Genomic DNA, 12,769 nt, shown 5'->3' on the forward strand with positions numbered 1-12,769 from the left:
GAGAGGGGGGAGAAATCGGTAAATTCGTAGTTTTTTACGTTTTTTGTCAATATTTCTAAAACTATGCGGTTTAGCATGAACAACCTTCTATACAAAAATGTTCTACATTAAATTTGAAATAAAAAGGACCTATACATAATCCTTCTAAAATTAACGGTTCCAAAGTTACGGAAGTAGTATAGTATAATTGGTCAAAAAAAAGGCCTAACCCAGACATCCGAAGTAAAAGTTTTCCTCCAACACTAAATTGTTCTATATGGTCCACATATTGTTCAGTAAAAAGTTACACCATTTTGAACGCCCTGTTTGGGGGGGAAATGGGGGAGAAATCGGTAAATTAGTACTTTTTTTACGTTTTTCGTCAATATTTCTAAAACTATGCTTTAGCGTAAACAATGTTCTATACAAAAATGTCTACATAAAATTTAAAACAAAAAAGATCGTATACATAATTGTTATAAAATCAACGGTTCCAGAGTTACGGAGGGTGAAAAGTGGAGGTTTTTGTTACTTTTTATATTTTTTGGGCAATTGATGGGTGGTGAAGTTGACGTTTCTTCAAGGGCTTATCACTAACATACCATCGGCCATTGAAATAGCAAATTTTATTTACAAAACACAATCCTGTTAAAGAAAATTTCCTTCATCAGTAATAATATTATAAATTGCCCATAAAATATAAAAAGTATCGAAAACATCCACTTTTCATCCTCCGTAACACTGGAACCGTTGATTTTATAGCAATTATGTATAGGAACTTTTTGTTTTAAATTTTCTGTAGAACATTTTTGTATAGAACATTGTTTACGCTAAAGCATAGTTTTAGAAATAAAGACGAAAAACTTAAAAACTACTAATTTACTGACTTCTCCCCCATCTCCCCCCAAACCGGACGCTTAAAATGGTGTAACTTTTTACTGAACCATATGTGGATCATACAGAACAATTTGGTGTTGGAGGAAAACTTTTACTTTGGATGTTTGGGTTAGGCCTTTTTTTTGGACCAATTATACATATTATACTACCTCCGTAACTTTGGAACCGTTCATTTTAGAAGGATTATACGTAGGGCCTTTTTTATTTCAAATTTAACGTAGAATATTTTTGTATAAAATATTGTTCATGCTAAACCGCATGGTTTTAGAAATATTGACGAGAAACGTAAAAAACTACGAATTTACCGATTTCTCCCCCTCTCTCCCCAAATCCGACTCTCAAAATGGTGACTTTTTTCTGAACATTATGTAGACCATATAGAAAGAACAATTTGGTGTTGGAGGATAACTTTCACTTTGGATGTCTGAGTTTGGGTTTAGTTATACCATATTATATTATAATATTAAAAATTTCGAATTTTTAAATTTACGAAATAAACAATTTCTTAAAAAAATTACAAAAATATTGCATCCATCCATTAGACCTGTACAAGTTGATACAACGTTATGTACTAAAATTTTTACTATGTATCGTAACTTACTATGTAAGATTAATGGTTACTATGTATATGCACTTAAAGTGTTACTATTTATCTTATTATTTTGTTCCTTCTTCTTCTATAAGTGCCATCTTCTCGACGGAGGTCGGCAATCATTATAGCTATTCGCACATTAGAGACGGCTGCTCTGAAATGTTCATATTCGTACCATTCTCTCGGGTTGTGCAGTCATGATATCCTACGTCTCTCTATGCTTATCTTTCCTGGGACCTTTCTCTGTATAATAATCAGTTGTATACAGGCGCGGATCTAGAAATTCATATTAGGGGGGGCAAACTTACCTCAAATAAGATGCTGGAGATTATTCTTTGTAAATCACCTAAGCTATTTGCAAAAACTACTGCATCGCCGGCATATCTAATGATCTTTATAGGTACTCTATTCTTCATGCGTGAAAACGTGAGACGCATTGTTGTGCTCTAGCAGCACTTATTGTGGTTGTTCCTCAATTTTCTGAAGGCGCTTCAGTAACAGTGGCGGAACATTTGCACTGGGAGAGGGGGATTGCTACAAAATATATAAAATAGATAATATGCAATAAGTTCCCTTTATTTTCCTAACTGTTGTGTGAATTGGGTTGAATTTGTCTCTCTGTAATAAGCTGCATGTAAGCTAAGATATTTCAACGTGTAATAATCATGTTTCAACAATGTTTTCTTGAACTCTGGACCGTGTTACGGGGGAAATTCCCCTATTCCCCCCTAAATCCGCCACTGTTCAGTAGTTTTCTAAAGATGAGGTGGAACTGCAGCTATGCTGATATTGGATGAATAAGAAACATTCATGAAAACATGATAATTTTTGTCACTCTAGCAGCACATTTTCTATCTCACTTTTTCAGTTTTCTGAGGACTTTTTGGAGGTTTTCTGAAGACTAAAATACCATGCATCTATTTTTGACCACGACTTCATATGCAACGTGCAAATATGCATACAGAAAATGAGTCTGTTTTATTTCAGTAATAGATACTTTCATTTACTTAACCTTAAATTGGTGCACTTAACGTAAACCGAGTACCTACCTGAATTTAAGAACTTCAGAAAGCTGTAGCTCGAGAATAATAGTTTTTCAGACCTAGGTGCCATGGACTTTTTTAATCTACTCTTTGAGGACTATCATTGACCAAAGTTTCGTTAAAGTTGATTGGGACCACTTTTCCATAAGAAGTGTTGCGGGTCCTTTATAAAAAAAAGGATCAGAAAGACTGGAAATAAAAAGGCATAAAACACATAGTAATAGTAATAATACATAATAATAATACATGACCATAACAAATTCACAAGTAGATATTTGACAACGTAGATAGGTACTAATATGATTAGATTGTTCCTGATTCTTAAAAAAACAACTAAAAACGGACTTTAATAATAATTTTGCTACATTTTAAATACTTGTTTTAATGATAAGCTCTAGATAAAATCAAAATTTTAATGTGGATGTTTAGACGGAACTTGAACATCTTATATAAAAGTAATTTGCATAAAGAATCTACATAAAACGAAGATTAATTTTGGGGTTATGTAAGACAATTTAATCGAAAATTTCTGAATGGATCTATACGTGGAATATGTTGCAATTATTAGAAAATAGTGTAATTAAGGGATTACAGATATTAAAAATATTTATGAATGACATCAAGTTGTTCAAAATTTGTGAGAGCGTTAAAAACCGATTACATAATTTAGGGGGACATTGACTTTCCAAACTGAAAAAAAAAATCAATTTTTAAATATTTTTAAAGAAAAAACTATTATATTTATGCTTATAATTTTCTTTTGTAGATTGTTAAGAAGGTCTCGAGGTATACAAAAAATGTTTTTTGTTACTTTTAGTTCTTTTTCACCACTGCCCTGACTGTCCAGTAAAAGCAGTAAATGGTCGGTCGAAGCTTGCAATGCATGCAATGTATGTACAATGCATGCAAACAGTAATTATAAATGAGTTTTGCACAATCACTATTCTCAGTTCCAAGATATTTATATAAAATTCCGATATTTTCGCAATCAATACATATTTAAGCCATACCTAATTAATGTAAACTTACTATTATCTTCAAACCTTCAATAATCTCTGTTATTACCACCATGTTATCTGCATACCTCAATTTAATAATAGGGATTTCATTAACGATAATGCCAGATGCCAGCTGTTTCCTCGTCTAGTACCTCTTGCATATTAACTTCCGAATACAAGTTAAATAGAAATGAAGAGAGAATGATACTGTTACGCGATTGTCTTTTTACGTGGTTGACTCTACTATTTTATTGTTTATGTTTTTAGGCACTAAGTTTAATTTAATTGACTTTATTTATTTTTAATAACTTACACTTAAAGACATAAAGAACACTGAATTTATATCCTTTAATAACACTAATTTACAAACTTAACATTAAAATACTACATTATTTTTATTCGTTACAAAATAACCACGGCTTTATTAAAGATTACACTAAAACAACAATTTATCTAAATGTCTAATATGTACCATTTACATTTACATTTATTTCGCGTCCGAACATCGAAAAATGTTACTCGACCGACGACTACAAATTTATAACTCACTCTAATTTCAAAAATGTCTCTTTATATAGTTATAAAAATTAATCTACTGATTTCCAGAAAAAATCGAAAGATATGTATTATTTACAAAGCAACAAAAGAAAGGTGTATTAGGTGACCTTCTAGATATGCCGATACGTTCGTAAACAGCTGTCTCGCCGACGAACAGGGTTTCAGACACTTCGGCGCCAGAGAGTTCTGGCGTTGACAGGACCGGCCTGGGACCGTGACATTGCCCCCTCCTCAAAAGATGGTTCCTCCTGGAACCTTGTCGGGACTGGAACTGGATGCTGGTATCTGCAACTGGACCCTCTTTTACAACTCCCAGTTGTATAAAAGTGACAGGGGACGGTCTTCTCTCCGCACCAGTAACTATGCGGATTGCAACAGACTAACACCTGGACCTCGGTGTCTTGGAAAATTTCTTCTACCATATTTCGGATAACTCTCCAGTCTAATTGGCTGCATTCTAACTTTGGCATGGCTAACTTTTGCACGTCGGACTCCAACACGTGCTCTCTCAATTGAATTAATGCATCCCATACATCTTGGTAGGTAGGTTGGTCATGGACAGTGTCTTTCGTTACCAGATAGAATAGGTAACGTGATGCATCTTGGAGTTTCAATGCTTTGCCAGGAGCTGGCAGTTGGCATTGAAGTTCTGCAACTCGACCAAACTTCATTCGGAAGGCGGATGCCAACCCTCGTGCGTCTTTGATACTGGCCGGGATGGTATGGGCCAGTGAATAGACATCGGGAAGTGCGAGAAAATCTCGCTTTTCTTCAGTGGTAACACCATGTCTTGCTTTACCGGTACCTCCGTAGGCACCCATGAACTCTTCAAAGGTAAGGTCAGGTATTTCTCGAACTTGGTTGACTTCCGCTTCTTTATCTACGTCGTGGTCTCCCTCGTACGGCGCCAACCGGTTATGGTGGACTATCATCGGCTTTCCCCTAGGAATCTTGCTTATTCGGTAGATAACGTCATTGATTTTCTTGACAATGAGGTACGGACCTTCCCAGAACTGCTGCAACTTGGGAGAGCAGCCTGTTCGCTTCTTTGGATTATAAAGCCAGACTTTGTCGTTCTCCTTGAAACATCCCTTTTCAGCTTGGGTATCGTATCGTTTTTTCATTCGGTCGCTAGCGATCTGAAGATTAGAACGGACCAACTCATGTATATCGTCCATTCTTCTTCGTAATTCATTCACGTAATCCTCACCAGCAACATCTTCTCCAGGTCGACATCCAAACTCTAGATCACAGGGTAGACGCATCTCACGTCCAAATAGGACTTTTGCTGGTGTTTGGCCAGTTGATTCATTAACAGCAGATCTATAGGCCATTGCGAAGAACGGAAGGTACTGGTCCCAGTCTCGTTGATGATTGGACACCATCTTTGTCAAATACTTGCCGACTGTCCTATTCATACGCTCCACCATTCCATCCGATTGCGGGTGATCGGCCGTGGTTCTTGTCTTCTTCATGCCTAGTTTATCACAGATTCCTTGAAATAGATCGCTCTCAAAGTTCCTTCCTTGGTCACTATGGATCTCCAGAGGTACTCCAAATCGGCTGATGCAGTCTTTGATTAACACATCTGCAATAGTGGCGGCCTTCTGGTCTGGAATTGCGTAGATCTCCACCCACTTCGTGAAGTAATCCATTATCACCAACATGTATTTGCATCCATTGTCACTTTCTGGAAATGGCCCGGCAATATCCAAAGCTATTCTTTCAAACGGACTTCCAACATTGTACTGTCTCATAGGAGCCTTTCTTTTCCGGTAGGGCCCGTTACTTGTAGCACAGGTAGTACATTTCTTACACCAGTCCTTCACATCGTCGGAACTATTCATCCAATAAAATCGTTCCCGAATTCTCTGAAGGGTCTTCTTTACACCAAAATGCCCTCCTGATGGACTGTCGTGTAACTGACGAAGTACTTCGGCTACTCTGCTCTTTGGAATCACCAACTGTGTTCTCCTCACCGAACCATCATCATTTTCTATTACTCGTTTAAGCAAGCTGTCTTCCAAGATAAATGAGTCCCACTGGGCCCAATACGTCTTAACTACTGAGCCTAGGCTTGATATTTCTTGCCAAGACATTTTCTTCTTTCCATTGTCGAATCTTCTGTAAAACTGGATCTTTTTCTTGTTCTTCCTTGATCTTGGTAGGCGTCCACTCGTCGTTGACCACTGTTGTTCTTAGTACTGCTGCTTCCTTTGACTCTGTTTTGTTGCAATGGGAACATTCTGCTGGACACGGTCTTCTAGATAGAGAATCAGCGTTCCTGTGGCTAACTCCGGCCCGATGCTCGATCTTGAAATCATATTCTTGAAGTCGTTCAATCCATCTGGCTATCTGACCCTCTGGATTCTTAAACTGCATTAACCATTTAAGGGCGGCATGGTCGGTTCGGATTAGAAACTTCCTTCCGTAGAGGTATTGATAGAAGTGTTCCACTGATTTTACTACTGATAGAAGTTCTCTTCTCGTGACGCAATAATTTCGTTCAGGTTTTGAAAGCACTTTACTAAAATATCCAAGGACTCGTTCCTGTCCTCCTTGGATCTGCGACAGCACTCCTCCAATTCCCACATTGCTTGCATCCGTATCTAAGATGAACTCTCCTTCTGGCAGTGGATACCCTAATATTGGCGCTGTAATTAAATGCCTCTTCAAAGTTTCAAAGGCCGTTTGGCAGTCTCTATCCCAGCAATAATCCCTTGCTTCCTCTGTAAGTCGCGTTAATGGCTTAGCGATATCTGCAAACTTCTTAATGAATCTCCGGTAGTAAGTACATAGTCCCAGGAAACTTCTCACTTGATGTTTATCAGTTGGTTCCGGCCATTCCTTAATGGAATCGATTTTTCCTTTGTCCACGGCCACTCCTTCTTTGCTGACTATATGGCCTAGGTAATTGACTTTACTTTGAAATAGCTGGCATTTCTTGGGATTTAACATTAACTGGGCAGCTTTAAGTCGATTAAAAACGTCTTCTAAATTCTTCAGGTGGTCTTCAAACGTCTCCCCCAAAACGATTATGTCGTCTAAATACACCAGGCACGTCTTCCAAGATAACCCTCTCAACACATTTTCCATAAGCCTCTCAAATGTCGCAGGTGCGTTACAGATTCCAAACGGCATAACGTTGAATTCCCATAATCCAGATCCTGTCGTAAAGGCCGTCTTCTCTTTGTCCACTGGATCCATCTCTACCTGCCAATATCCAGACTTCAAGTCCAACGTAGAAAACAATTTACTTCCAGCCAATGTGTCCAACGTGTCGTCGATCCGAGGCAGAGGATAACTATCTTTCTTGGTAACATTGTTCAGCAAACGGTAGTCCACACAGAACCTCGTAGTTCCATCTTTCTTCTTGACCAGGACCACCGGAGAGACCCATGGGCTCGTAGAAGTTTCTATCACCCCGTCTTTCTTCATTTCTTGAACAATCCTTTCAGCTTCCTCTCTCTTCGCCTGTGGTAATCGTCGAGCTGTTTGACGAATTGGCCTAGCGGTACCAGTGTCAATTTTATGTTTGACAACTGTCGTTCTTCCTGTCTTTCCTCCTTTCGGTACGAATATGTCACGATATTGCCTAAGAAATTCCCTTAATTTCCTTTTTTCCATTTGATTTAGAGACTGGCCTGCAACTGCAACCATTTGGTCGAACTTGTCGTTGGAATTATCTGATGTTGTCGTCTGACGGATTATGGACGTCACGGGTACACAAGTTCCTACTTTTGTCTCCTTCTTGATGGTCACCGGGTAGTCATTGACATTAATCAATCTCACGGGAATTTCTTTAGCAGAAGTAACCAATTCCTTTCCAATTATGATTCCTCGGCCAACCTCCTCGTCGTGGTTCCATGGCTCCATCATAACAGGCGTTCCTTCTTCTACAATTCCCTGTAGCCGCGCTACGATGATCGTTTCACTCCTCGCAGGCACAACTGTATCTTCTCTAATAGCTGATAGCATAGTGCTGTCATCATGTGGATGAAGAAATACCTCCTCGTTGCCAACTTTGATTACCCTGTTCTTAAAATCCAATTGAAATCCATGCAAATTCATTACGTCCATTCCTAATATAACATCTTCTTCGATGTCTGCAACTATGACAGTATGGACGAACTTTTCTGCTCCAATCCCTAATTGTATCTGGATTTCTCCGTGGGTGTTGGCATTTTCACCTGTGGCAGTCCGCAGTCGCAACCTCGTTGGTAAGAGTTTCTTACGGCTGTTTATAACTGACGGTCGTATAATGGTCCTGGTCGCTCCGGTATCCACCAACAATGTATACTTTTTACCATTTATTTCTCCATCTACATATACACTATCTTCACGACATTTCAAAGAAGCTATTAGTATGAGATGGTCTTTAGGGTAGTTCTGAGTCGAGGCTGCCCCCCTAGGGTCTGTGCGCTCTCTTATTTCCTGCTGGCGAGTTTCTTGATTTGCGTTCTTCCTTAACCTCCGTGCGTGCCCCTTTTCACCACAATTGCAGCAATTCATGGTCTTCGTTTTCTTCGATGTAAAGCCTTTCATCATATTTACCAGCTGGTCAAGTTTGTCTTCATCCTCTTCTTCTTTCACAGTTCGAACTGCACTGTACTCATCAGAGGCCTGCGTAGCTGATTCGAACTCGAGGGCCGCGGACAATACATCGACCAACGTCTTGTGACGAGCTAATCGCAGTGTTCTTTGCATTTCATGATCACGAAGGCCATCAATAAATGTTTGAACAGCCAACTTTTCCATCATGTCTTCGGGAGCTGTTGGATATGCATATCGTACCAACCTGGCAATATCGACCTCGTATTCTTGAAGAGCTTCATCTTTCTTTTGTCTTCGATTTTTAAACTGCGACTGATAGACATGCTCTAAATGTTCGTGCCCGTATCGCATATTCAGTCTCTTTTTAAGCTGCTCGAAGTCATCTGTCTCCTCTACGGCTATGGTCTGGAGGACATCCAAAGCGTCGCCTCGAAGAGCAATAGTGAGGTTTACAGCTTTTTCTTTTTCGGACCATCCGTTCGCTCTGGCCGCCGATTCGAACTGTTTCATGTAGTTGTTCCATGATGACTTTCCGTCGAAATTTGGCACCTTAACACGAGCATGACCTACACTCCCTTCAACTATCGACCGTGGCTCCAATTTGTATTTGGTTTCATCATTTTTAATGTCTGTTAAGATGGGTTCCATACCTTTGTCTACTTTTTCCGTTTCCTCCATTTTCTTTTCTATTTCCTTGATCTTTTCTTCAAAAGTAGATTTTATGGACGATATCTTGTCGTCAAAATCCGAAGTGACCTTAGAGATGTTAGCAGAAATCTCGTTAGTCATTTTGCTTTCAAGGGATGAAATATCACCCGAAAACTTTCTTCTCTAACGATGCAATGTCTGTCGAAACTTTCAAAACATCCGAGGAAACTTGGGAGATTTCACTAGAAACTTTGTTCTCTAACGATGTAATGTCTGTCGAAACTTTAGAAACATCGGAAGAAACTTTCGAAATCGACGAGATCACAGCAGCATGCTTGTCTTCAAACAAATAGGTTTCTGGATCTTGACCCTCTTCCTGAAGAGCGTTCTTTAGACGTTCGACTAGATCAGCCTTTTTCCCAGTAGTGTCCATGTCTCTCTCTTCTAACTGGTTGCGGAGCTCCTTAACGATCAATTCAGTGATTTTCTTATGTTGTGAAGACATTGTCACACACTTTATTTATTACGATTTATATTTTATTTATTTTTAAAAGTTCCACACTCTATTTAAACCGAAAATTTACGTTAAATTTATGTATTTCAAGTATCCTCACTTCTGCACCATTTTGTTACGCGATTGTCTTTTTACGTGGTTGACTCTACTATTTTATTGTTTATGTTTTTAGGCACTAAGTTTAATTCAATTGACTTTATTTATTTTTAATAACTTACACTTAAAGACATAAAGAACACTGAATTTATATCCTTTAATAACACTAATTTACAAACTTAACATTAAAATACTACATTATTTTTATTCGTTACAAAATAACCACGGCTTTATTAAAGATTACACTAAAACAACAATTTATCTAAATGTCTAATATGTACCATTTACATTTACATTTATTTCGCGTCCGAACATCGAAAAATGTTACTCGACCGACGACTACAAATTTATAACTCACTCTAATTTCAAAAATGTCTCTTTATATAGTTATAAAAATTAATCTACTGATTTCCAGAAAAAATCGAAAGATATGTATTATTTACAAAGCAACAAAAGAAAGGTGTATTAGGTGACCTTCTAGATATGCCGATACGTTCGTAAACAGCTGTCTCGCCGACGAACAGGGTTTCAGACACTTCGGCGCCAGAGAGTTCTGGCGTTGACAGGACCGGCCTGGGACCGTGACAATACCTTGCCGTACCACTTTTAATTTTGATGTTCTCCAATTGTGCCTTATCTATTTTTATGTGCGCTGTCGGGTTATATAATTTCTATTATTTTTATAGCTCACTTGTCTATATTCTCTTGTTTTAAAATTGTCATGAATTGGTCGTGCCTCACTCTGCCAAACGCCTTTTCATTATCTAAAAAGCAGTCACACATATCTTTATTCACGTACAAATAGCGTTGCAATACGTTTAAACAGAATAAAGCCTTTCGGAATCCCACTCCATTGCGGAATCCTTACTTATACTGAGATCTAAGTTTTTGTAAAATACGGTTGGGTGTATGTAATTTTTTAAAATAATTTCAGCCTGTGGCTCATTAAACTTATTGTTCTATGATCTTTAGATACATTATGTACCGTTGTTTTCTTAGGGATTGCAATGGAAGTAGAAATCAGCCAGTAAAGTTTATTAAACACATATATTTGTCTTCGTTTAACCACTTTAATATCGTGGGCGTACTGGGAAAATCCATTAACTCCTTTTTTTTCAATTTTGACATTTTAATACCATTAAATCCACAAACATCAATATGCTAACAGGGAAAATCGTACCTATCTCTAAATTCGTCATCCACCGTGCTTAAATCGATACATTCAATGACAAAGAAAATAAACTAACTCCATATTTTTCTAAGTTTTCATGAATAAAATATTGTTTTTTCAAAATTTTTTTTGTACATGTATGTGCACACTACCTGTGGTTAACATCCTTCAAAATCAAGTACCAAAACTTGAACAGCCAGTGTACCCGATTTTTAAGAGGTAAGCCATAATGTATAATAATGTTTAAATGCGTTTTTTTCAAAACTTTACTTTTGTGAGTTAGTGGATTTTCCCAGTACGCCCACGATATGTAGTTCAACAGACATTCCGTCTGGACCAAGAGCCTTTCCAGATTTTTCATTTTCTTGAGCGCGTACACTCAACGAAAAAGGTACGTAATATCAATAAAAATGTTAATTCAGACAACAAACGCAATACTTAAAATTTGTCCAATTCTTGGTTTTATTGGGACAACAAAACGATGTTCATCAATTCATTATTTTCGTTCGTTGAGCCAATGTATTACGTTTATTGAATGGATGAACATTCATTATGTATACCATAATATCACTTTATTGGTATTACGAACTCTGTTCACTGAGTCAACGAACATTATTTATTGATATTACGAACTCTGTTCACTGAGTCAACGAACACTATTTATTGAAACAACAACGTCGTTAATTGACCGACGAAGACTATTCGTTGTGTCAATAACAGTGTTATTTCTCCTAACGTATTTCGTTTATTTCTACAATTATTTCCGTTTATTGTTACAATTAATTCCGTTCATTCCCACAATAAATACGGCTTTTCTTACAAGCAATTCTATTCATTCTTATGTACAATCAGTTTCGTTCATTCCTATTATGTATTAGGTCTGGATCCCGCGTATGAAAAAAAAGTTGATTAATAGCAAGCTGAAAATTTGTTAATAGCTTAAGGGTGTCTAGTCGAATAAACTTTGATATATGGGAACACTGAAACAGGGGTAGTTTTAATTGTGGAACAGGTTAAAAATTTGGAACGGTCACAGCACGAAAACGGCACATTTATTTTGTCCGACAGAACAGACTTAAACTCTCCGAACAGAGATTAAACTCTCATGAAAAAATCAGACTGCTATTTATTACCTGTCATAATTCCTGTCATTTGACATATTCTACATGTTCCACTCATTAAAACGCCCATTTGGTGATAAATAGCAATCTGATTTTTGCATGAGAGTTTAATCTCTGTTCGAAGAGTTTAAGTCTGTTCTGTCGGACAAAATAAATGTGCCGTTTTCGTGCTGTGACCGTTCCAAATTTTTAACCTGTTCCACAATTAAAACTACCCCTGTTCCAGTGTTCACACATATCAAAGTTTTTTCGACTAGACACCCTTAAGCTATTAACAAATTTTCAGCTTGCTATTAATCAACTTTTTTTTCATACGCGGGATCCAGACCTATATGATATTAATTGATTAATAATAATTTTTTAAATCCCCCTTTTTGTCCTTAATCTAAAGGACTTTACACTGTGTGATTTTTCATATGATTTCACTTATACAGTGTACTGGAATAAGTGTTACACTCCCCCCACCCCCTTATTAACTTATTTATTTTTAGCACATAAGCAAAACGCTCGGACAGGTCGATTTTTAAAATAATCAAAGTATATTATAACATCAATGTTTCGAACTTTACACGATTTCTCTTCAGGTGACAGGCGCGGC

At 37.5% G+C, this 12,769-nt stretch overlaps 1 protein-coding gene across 1 annotated transcript in view; it reads left to right on the forward strand.

The window, feature by feature from the left end:
- Positions 1-12,769, forward strand: part of LOC114336746 (putative transcription factor SOX-15) — a 423,380-nt gene that overhangs the window by 131,155 nt on the left and 279,456 nt on the right. The window lies entirely within an intron of this gene.

This window comes from Diabrotica virgifera, chromosome 8 (genome assembly GCF_917563875.1).
Source record: "Diabrotica virgifera virgifera chromosome 8, PGI_DIABVI_V3a".
In the NCBI taxonomy this organism is placed as follows: domain Eukaryota; kingdom Metazoa; phylum Arthropoda; class Insecta; order Coleoptera; family Chrysomelidae; genus Diabrotica; species Diabrotica virgifera.